Below are 10,674 nucleotides of genomic sequence, written 5' to 3'. Positions count from 1 at the left end.
CCTCAATGTCTGAAATTGTCACAGAGCTGAGTAGCAGGGAGTGGGGCTATAGGATAAATGTGGGGGAGCCCAAACTGATTCATCTTGCAATATTTTTGGCTTTGTGCATGGGTTTTGGGAAGTCTTCTGTACTTGATCATGTGCCCATTGCAGAAAGTGTTAAAATGGTGAAGGGTATTGACTGGAGTACTAGCCAAGCTGTTGTAGCTGAATTAATATGGATTTAATAGGTGGATTTACCCATCCTGGTGTCAGTTTTCTATTAATGGGCCAATCACTCAGGATATTTTTCTCCTAGGTCATAACTGTGCAGTGGGGAAAATCACTGGAGAGGAAAACATGTTGCTGCTTGTTTTAAGATAACAAGTGAGGCGATTCAGAAAGAATAGGTAACTAGGGCTGCAATCCAATACACACTTTCCTGGAATTAAGTCCCATTGAACCCAATGGAACTTATTTCTGAGTAGACATGTATTGGATTGCAACTTAAGCCTAAAACCGTTACTCTAGCAATTCTAATGAAATTAGTGAGACTCTTGAAAAATAAGAGAAAAATAAGGATCTGAATGATCCTTCAATTGCCCTAGCTGCAGATCTGGTATCAGGAGATTTTAATGCGTTCATGCTTTATTTGTCAATAACAGAAACGCCATATTGCCACCTCTAGAGAATGCAATCCATTTTACTGCTGCTGTTCTACAACAGTTACAGAGTGGAAGAACAAAACTGTTTGCATCTTTGTAGAAAAACAGGCTGAAATCCAACACCAGAAATTGCTATTTTACCTTTTTATTGAAAATAGGGTTTACTAATGTATGCAGAGAAAATTAACAGAGAAAATGGGCATTGCAATGTTGCATTTTGATGTCTTTTTCCTGATATGCTGGATATTAGCGTTGGACTGCAACCAGAAAGACTTTGGGTTCAGATGCTCACTCACAGATTAATCCTGTCCATTTTTGCTCTGAAATAAGTCGTAGTAAGTTCAGTGGGACTTCTAAGTGCGTGTAGGACTGCAGCCCCAGCCATGAAAATCATTAGGTAATTGTTAGCCAGTTACAACATCTTAGTTTAACCTACCTAACAGGGTTGTTGTGAAGATGAAATGGGATAATTAATTTATGTACATCTTACTAAACTTGTTAGGAAAGTTGGAATATATAAAATATATAAATAGTAATATTACAGTGCAATTTGAGCTGTAGTGCGTAAATCTTTGTGCTGGATCATTTTATGTGGTGCATGATTGGTGTGTTCCTGTTTTTTGTTCTTAAGCCTATGACATTCTGTGCTGTCTGCACTGTTGCTTTAATTTTGAATCTCTGTGAGCTTCTCACAGTTTGAGTGAGTTTGTTTTAATTTATACATGTATATCCTGCTTTTCAGTTTCCAAAGTAGATCTCAATAAAGACAGAGACATTTGAAAATATCACAACCAGTAAAAATAAAACCAAATCAGATAGTAGCAGACATGAAGACTAACCCTAAAGGCAGCATTGATCTAAACAAAACCCTAGATAAACAGCAGTTAAACAAATTACTGCAAAAGTTGTTATTTTGTTATTCCATTTGTTTGTTTCTTTGTACAAAAAAGTCTCAAGGTGACTTTAAAGAAGATAAAATACAACTAGGTAAAATCAATTAAAAGCCAAATAAAAAAGAATGTACACAACAAAAAATATTGAAGTGCTCATCTAGCCATACAGTTAAAAGGACAAATCCTACCCCATCCTAAGAGATGAGTACTATAGTAGAGACTAAAACCATTCACAAGTATTATCTCAAAAACGTAACCACTGAAAACCAGGATAAAAAATAATATCTTAGCCTGATGTCTTAAAACTGTCCAATAGCTCGTTTTCCTGGAGAAAGCATTCCACAAACAGGACCATAACTGAAAACGCCTGTTCATGTGTTGCAACCTTCTATACCTCCTTAGGCTGAAGCACATGGAGAAGGGCCTCTGATGAAGATTGCAGAGAATCACTGTTGACTTAAAAAGCTTGGGCAAACAAAAAGGTCTTAAACTTTAACAAAGAAGCTGTCAGACGAGAGCATTCCAAAATAGGGGTGACACTGCTGAGTTGCATTCAAATTGTAATGTTACATTCATAACTGAGACAGATTATTAACATGCATTAATCTTTAGCTTTTACTAATAACCAACATGTAGACTCTGGGTAGAAACACACTTCTGAAAATGGGGGCACATGACATTAGTCAAACCTCACCCCTTTTTACTGTAAAACCTCGTGGGGGCAGCTTGAGTGCTTTTTAAAAAAAATTCAGCTTCAAAGAGATTCGCAACTGATCGGCAGATCAACCGTTCCATCTCCAGATGTGGCTAATGGAAACGCTGGCGACCAGTGTGTTTACAGCCTTCACCACTTAAAGTAGAAGTAAGGGGGTTATATTCAACATAGCAATAATCCTTGCACTGATGGGACAAGTTAGTTGGATACCACCTGGGAAATGGCTGCTTAAGTGTGCTGAGGGAGATTAGAAGAGGGTAACATGGACTCTGGTTTTTTTATGTGGAACCTAGTATGAAAAATGTGGAAACGTATACATTTCTATTCTGACTTCACCGTTAGAGGGGAAAAGTGTGACTTGCTGCTCTCTAGTGGTTCTAAGTCAAAACAACACAAAGGTCAGGCTTCTTGATAGCACCAGAGAGCTCTTTGATTAAACTATTGACAAGCTTTTTTGTGGCAGCAAAGTTTTATTTGCTTATCCAAGAGTTGCATTGCTTTTCCAGTAAAGTTAGGCATTATCTCTCCTTTTTAACATTTGAACTATTTTGGTAGGCATACAGCAGCTATTACTCCCATGGGTGAATGAAAATAGACTGACCATTTATGAGCAGCGTAGGAAGAGAATTGTTTGTACATTTAAGGGGAGATGTGTCAAATTCATATCTACAGTTTTTCTATCCAGTATTTTGTATCTGGGTATTCTCCAGTGGAGAACATCACAAATATCATAGATAAGTGGACATGGATCACTTTATAAGCCAATACTTGATCTCATCTCATTGATCAGTCATATCTGTCAACACCAATACATGTGTAATTAGATAAATAATTTTTCAGGGTGGAATCGGTCTAAGCACTTCCACTAGCGCAAGGACTTTTAGCTGCACAATGGCACTCTCTGCCCAGTCCTTTCCTTGTGCACCCTGTAAATCTGACCCAGAACAGATTTAGGGGTTGCGTGGGGAGAAGAAAGGGCAGGAAAATTCCATTGCACAGCTAAAAGTCCTTGCACTAGTGGAACTGTTTAGTTGGATACTACCCTCAGTTTACCTATGCACAATATCTCTGTCTTAATGTAAAAAGATAAATTATAATAGGAAACGCATGACAGTCAATATAAGCATGAATGGTACTGTGCAGCTGGTGCAGTAAATACTAGGTAGGCCAATTCAGCTTGGACTGTTTTATAGGAGAGCCACTTCACTTTGGGCTTGAAATGGAAGACCACTTCAGAAAATGCAAAGTTTTGTGTCTCTCCATTTAATATTTAGGAGAAATAGCTGTTTGGGCACCTCATTTCCCAAGGACTCCTGGGACAAACAGGTTTTTAGTGGCAGTGGGCATCAGTGGTCTTTGGGAGAACAGGCTTTTTGTGTCCTATGGAAACATTGATGTATCCATTTGTTTCCATAGAGGGAAAAAGCACTCATGAAAATGGCAAGAGGACAGGAGGGATTGAAAGCAGCCTGATCCAGAAGCTTTGGAAAGTGTTGGAGCAGCTGTTAAAGCCATGGAGGAGTAGTCCTTCTGAGCCGCCCTTGATACTGCTGACAGTGTCAGCAGAGACTGCTCTGAAAGTGCATATCAGAGCAGCTATCAAACTGGGAAAATAAAATCTGTGCCACCTTCAGAGGAGGGGGGCAAAGCCCACTTCTCACCAAGGAACCTTGCCATAGAGCAATCCATCATTTTGTTAGCTGTCCAGTACGTTCAGAGCTTTCGGATCAGCCTGGTTTGCATCAGACTGCTTCAGGGAATACCTGTTTTGCTTTGGAGGAGATCTAAATACTCTCAAAGTGACCTGGTTCAGTGTGTCTAAACTGAATGTACACCCCTAGTAAATATTGCCTTCATGTGGTAGCACTTGGGTACGATCCTGTACCCACTGGTTTCCAGCCTTCTTAGGATTTGTGCTAATATGACAACTAATCTGAAGCTTAATTTAAATAGCTGTACAGGGAGAGCTGGTAGAATGGGACTCTGTCATAGGACCAAATGCTGTTGAAAAGCTTGAAGTGTCCAAATTGAGAATCGTATACTGTACTGATAAGGATAAAACTGGATCTTAGGAGATGGTGGTGGAACTAGTGTCCATCTCTCTGCTGTCTCCACACTTTAGTTGCCTCTGACCTCTCACTTTGATTAACGAGCTGACAATAGAGTATTGATAAGAAATTAACCTTGAGCCCTTCTTGCTCCATTGTCAATAGACCAGAAGCCAAGTACACGCCTCCAATTGGAAATCTGTGTTATGTGCACAGAGATCTTGAGAAGCCACTGACGTGTACGGACAGAGATCCAGGGTCTGGGGGCCAGAAGGCATGGCGTGATGTGTGTGTAAATGAAGTCTTGCATACCCAGTCACTGTTTCTTAAAGTTCCTGCTGTGATGCCTCCTTGCCACTTCTCCCTCTCGGCCTCCCCCCCCAAGGTGCATAAAATCAAGGCTCTTCATAAAAGGGGTTTGTATAATAAAATAAGATTCTATAATGAGAATTAATTATGAATGCATGCATACATTGGCCACAGTTGGATGATTGTCCATAGCTTCATAAACTATGGTTTGTGAAGCCATGGCCACACGCCCCTTCTTTCTTCTGTTTACCCAGTCTCACAGAGTGAAAATCCTGGCTAAATCAGAATTCCCTGTTATGTCCAAACAAGGAATCTTGTCTTGTTATCCTGGCTTGTTTGTATTAAGTCAGAGTTCCCCAGGTTGAAAGTAACTTAGAACTCTGGCTTAATTCAAACTGGAATGTTTGCATTAGAAATGGTGTGGAATAGGAGGTAGGCAAGGGAGGGCCTCACAGTTACAGCACTTTCCGTGGCTTCATAAATACATGGTTTATGAAGCTGTGGACAATAATTCAAACATGGCTATTATGCAAATCTTTGTCTCATTTGGGTTCCCGCTGAATCTGAAGAAAACTAGCAATAACTTTAGTGGTAGACAACAAGGCAGGAAAAATGTAGGTCAGGATTTGATAACAGAAAAAGTTCAAGGAGTAGGACAGATCTTCCCTATCCACTTAACCCTTTCTAATGGCTCATCCATATTTTTGAGCTTTCTTGAGCCCAAGAAAGGCTGGAACTGGTTTGAAAATAGCAGAAAGAAAGCTGAGATCTCAAGCCAAAATTTGTCCCATATTCTGGATTACAGTGTACACCTAACTTACATAATGTGCACAGACCTGATAATTTATAGTATCTTCTGACCTCTCCTTTGTATCTTTTGCGTCCATTTGGTTTTGCTGCAATGCTGTTGTCATGTTAGTGGGATGTGGCTGATGTTTTTCAGATAATCCAATACAGTAAGGCCCCGCTTTACAGTGATTCGCTTTACAGCGATTCACTAATACAGCGGTGTCAATTAGACGCAATTAAAGCCCCACTCATACGGCGATTGTTCCGCTTTTATGGCAGTTTTCAGGCATCGCATGCCATTCTATTCAATGGGTTCCGCTTTACAGCAGTTTTTGCTTTACAGTGGGGGTCCAGAACGTAACCCGCTGTATGAGTGGGGCCCTACTGTATCATAATATTCACATAATATCCAAGGAGAAAGACAGCAGAAGAAGCCCATGTGGCTTCACAAAAAGCTTAGAGATGACCTGGGGAAAAAAGATACATACAGAAAGTGGAACAAAGGCCAGGCCACAAAAGAAGAGTACAGACAGGTAGTATGGAATTGGAGGGATGGCGTCAGGAAGGCTAAAGCTGAGAATGAGCTGAGGTTAGTGAGAGATGCCAAAAGCAACAAAAAAGCTTTCTTCAGGTACATCCATAGTAAAAGAGAGAGAAAAGAAATGGTGGTACAGCAGCTTAATGAGGATGGCAAAACGATAACAAAGAAAAGGCAGAAGTGCTCAATTCCTACTTTGGCTTAGTCTTCTCCCAAACGAGGGTCTATGACCCTCCTGGGAAACATGAAGTTGAAGGGACAGGATGGCAGCTTGAGTCTGATAGACAAATAGTCAAAGAATGCCTAAGCACTTTGAACGAGTTCAAATCTCCAGGGCCTGATGAGCTTCATTCTAGGGTATTGAAGGATCTGGCTGAAGAACTTTCAGAACCGCTGTCTATTTTGTTTGTGAAATCATGGAGGATGGGTAAAGTGTCAGATGACTGGAGGAGGGCTAGTGATGTCCCTATCTTCAAAAAGGGCAAAGAGGAGGAACCAGGGAACTACAGATCAGTCAGCCTGACATCGATCCCTGGGAAAATTCTGGAGCAGATTATAAAGCGGTCAGTCTATAAGCACCTTGAAAACAATGAAGTGATTACCATCTCGACTTCAGCAAAGCTTTTGACAAAGTGCCCCATGATATTCCGATTAGCAAGCTAGCTAAATGTGAGCTGGATGGAACAACTCTGAGGTGAATCCACAGTTGTCTACAGAATCATACTCAGAGTGTTTATCAATGGTTCTTTCTCAAACTGGGGGGAGGTAATGAGCGGGGTACCACAGGGCTCAGTCCTGGGTCCAGTGCCCTTCAACATTTTTATTAATGACTTTGATGAGGAGGTGCAGGGAATGCTTATCAAATTTGCAGATGATACAAAATTGGGAGGGATAGCTAATAACTTGGAAGACAGAAAAAAACCAAAGGGATTTTGATAGGGTGGAGCATTGGGTTGAAAACAACAGAATGAAATTTAACAGGGATAAGTGCAAAGTTCTACACCTAGGGAAAAGAAACCAAACACACAATTATAAGATGGGGAATCCTTGGCTCAGCCATACTACATGCAAGAAGGATCTTGGAATTGTTGTTGATCACAAGTTGAATGTGAGCCAACAGTGTGATGTGGCTGAAAAAAGGCGAATGCTATTTTAGGCTGCATTAACAGAAGTGGAAGCAGAAATCGTGTGAAGTATTAGTTCCCCTCTATTCAGCACTGGTTAGGTCTCATCTTGAGTATGCATCCAGTTCTGGACACCACACTTTAAGAAGGATGCAGACAAACTGGAACAGGTTCAGAGGAAGGCAATGAGGATGATCAGGCAACTAGAAACAAAGCCCTATGAGGAGAGTCTGAAAGAACTGGGCATGTTTAGCCTTGAGAAGAGAAGACTGAGGGGAGATATGATAGCACTCTTCAAGTACTTGAAAAGTTGCCACACAGAGGAGGACAAGGATCTCCTCTCAATCGTCCAAGTGTAGGACACGGAATAATGGGCTCAAGTTAGCAGAAGCCAGAGTTCAACTGAACATCAGGAAAAACTCCCTAACTGTAAGAGTGGTACAACAATGGAACCAATTACCTAGGGAGGTGGTGGGCTCTCCAACACTGGAGGCATTCAGGAAGCAGCTGGACAGGCACCTGTTGGGTTTGCTTTAATTTGGATTCCTGCATAGAGTGGGGGGTTGGACTCGATGGCCTTTAGGCCCCTTCCAACTCTACGAATCCTTTCTTATTTAAAAAAAACATTTTATAGTCGGGGGACATTGTGACGCGTCCTTCCTTGGCTCTCCCTGTCAGGTTCCTACCTGCTCGTGGTTACTGCCTATCTCTAGGCACCACCAGGGACTCCACCAGTCCGGACCGCTCTCTCTTATGGTTTACCTATCCGCTCTAGCACAGATCTCAACAGATCCCCCTGCTAGGCAACCACCAGTAACGTCCCAATACTAGTATTCCCAGAGACTCTGAATACTGGTATTGTTATTCTCTTCACCGCTGCCACCATTTGTTACAGTTCCCCTTCAGCCTTGGTCATTACCTTACCCTCCCTTCTGGTCTGTGAAACCCCAGCCAAGGATCAGGCCTTTGGTAAACCAAATTAAGTATTTATTACAGATAACAAAGCTAACAAGATTAACAAGATTTCTTCTTAAGGCACATAAGCATATGGTTTTACTCAATACTAATCCGAACTCCACCTCCCTCCTTCTCCACTCTCTCCTGGCAAACAACTCTCTCAAACCCCACCAAGCAATCCACTCTTTCTCTTCTCCCCCCCCCGATTCCACTCTCACTCTTCCTTTTATACATTCAGCCATTTTAAACACTCAGCCAATCATCTCGCATTCTACTGCCCATTCACTCCCCCTCCTCTTTAACTCCACTTACCATGTATCTTCTAAAACAACAACACTTACCATATATACATTAATATAGGAACATCACATTTCCCCCCCCCTTAAACAACAGCAGAGTATTATTCCTGTTCCAGGATTTATACGTCGCGTTAACAAATAAAAGTCTCTATGGGGAAAATGTCTTTCTTTGTTCCTCCGTCTGGTCACGTCACTGCAGTCCCAGCCACTTGCCTGGAAAGTCCATCGGCCAGTACATTGTCCTTGCCTTTTATGAACTGGAAGTCCACTTGATAGTCCTGTAGGGCCCAGGACCACCTCTGCAGCATAGTGTTATGGTTTTTCATAGTCTGCAACCATAACAAGGCCCGATGATCCGTAGTCACTGTGAATCTTCGTCCCCACACGTATGGGCGCAACTTGTTCAGTCCCCCCACGACCGCTAGGCACTCCTTCTGGACCGACGAATAGTTTTTCTCCCTCGGCGTCAGCTTGCGACTCAGGTACGCCACTGGATGTCTGGTGCCTTTTCTCTCCTGTAGCAAGATGACTCCCAGCGCCAGGTCCGACGCATCTGTAGCCACGATGAATGGTTTCTCATAGTCTGGTGCTATTAATATGGGTCCTTGGCACAAGGCTTGCTTCAGTAGATCAAAAGCCTTCTGACATTCATCCGTCCATACCACACGCTCAGAACACTTCTTATTTGTTAATTCATGCAAGGGGGTTGCTATTTCCCCAAAATTTCTCACAAACTTCCTATAAAATCCAGCCACACCCAGAAATGCCCTTACTTGTTTTTTGGTTAAGGGGATCGGCCACGCTTGTATTGCCTCCACCTTGCTCCATAAGGGGGTGATTTTCCCACTCCCCACCTTATGTCCTAAATAGATTACTTCCTTTAGTCCAAACTGGCATTTCTTAGCTTTTATTGTGAGGCCTGCTTTTCTTAAGGCCTCCAATACTGTTGTCAGGTGTTGGACATGCTCAGGCACCGACTTGCTAAAAATGGCCACGTCATCGATATAGGCCACTGCAAAATCTGACATGCCTCGCAACACAGTATTGATTAGCCTCTGAAATGAACTTGGTGAGTTCCTTAGTCCCATGGGTAAGGTCACAAACTCATATAACCCATCTGGTGTACTGAAGGCAGTTTTGGCTCTGGATTGCTCGTCTAGTTCCATTTGCCAAAATCCTTTACAGAGATCTAGTGTAGAGATAATGGTTGCTGCCCCCAATAACTCTAACATTGCGTCTACCCTAGGCATAGGATACGCATCTGGGACAGTAATTTTATTGATTAGCCGATAATCAATGCAAAACCTTGTCGTCCCATCTTTTTTCGGAACCAGGACAATACTTGAGGCCCAGGGACTGATGGATTCCCTGATCACTCCTAATTCCAGCATATCTTCCACCTCCTTTTTGATCTCATTCAAAACTTTCCCATTCACACGGTACGGAACAGATCTGATTGGGGCATGATCTCCAGTATCAATGGAATGTATAACTATACTGGTTCGGCCAGGTTTGTTGCTAAAGAGATTCCTATAGGTTTTCAAAACTCTCAGAATCTCTTCTTTTACTTCCTCCTTCACCTCCTCTGACCATTCCACTTGATCTACCCCTCCTTTGTCTTTGCTTTCCTGTACCAAATCTGGAAGTTCAGGCCCACTTCCCTCAGGGAATAAGGTAACTTGCAACACCTGTACATCCCTGGTATGGTAAGGCTTCAACATATTTACATGAACCACTTTGCTTTTGTTTAATTGGTCTGTGGTGATTACATACGTCACTGTGTCAAGCCTTTCTCTGATGGTATATGGTCCTTCCCAGTTAGCCTGTAATTTGTCATGTTTCCTGGGTATGAACGCCATAACCATATCTCCCACATCATACACACGTTCTCTGGCTGTTCTGTCATACCAGTAACTTTGGTTCTCCTGTGCATGACTCAAATTCTCTTTCACTACTTCCATCATTGATGTTAATTTATTGCGGAATTCCAATACAAAATCTGCTACAGAAGTTTTGTACTCTCCCAGAGTTCCTTCCCATGAATTTTTTAGCAGTTCCAAAGGTCCCCTCACTTTTCTAGTAGACATTAGTTCAAAGGGTGAGAAGCCTGTTGACTCCTGAGGGACTTCTCTGTATGCAAATAAGAAGCATCCCAAACGTTCATCCCAGTCTTGTGGGTGATCTTGAACATAGCTTCTTATCATGCCCTTCAAAACTCCATTGAATCTCTCAGTTAGCCCATTAGTGGCGGGATGGTAAGTAGTGGTCTTTAGATGTTTTAGACCACAACATTTCCACATACATTGCATCACTTCTCCCATGAATACACTGCCTTGATCTGTCAGCACTTCATGAGGG

Source organism: Rhineura floridana, chromosome 6 (genome assembly GCF_030035675.1).
Source record: "Rhineura floridana isolate rRhiFlo1 chromosome 6, rRhiFlo1.hap2, whole genome shotgun sequence".
NCBI lineage: Eukaryota > Metazoa > Chordata > Lepidosauria > Squamata > Rhineuridae > Rhineura > Rhineura floridana.
Note: the sequence above shows the minus strand (reverse complement) of the source record.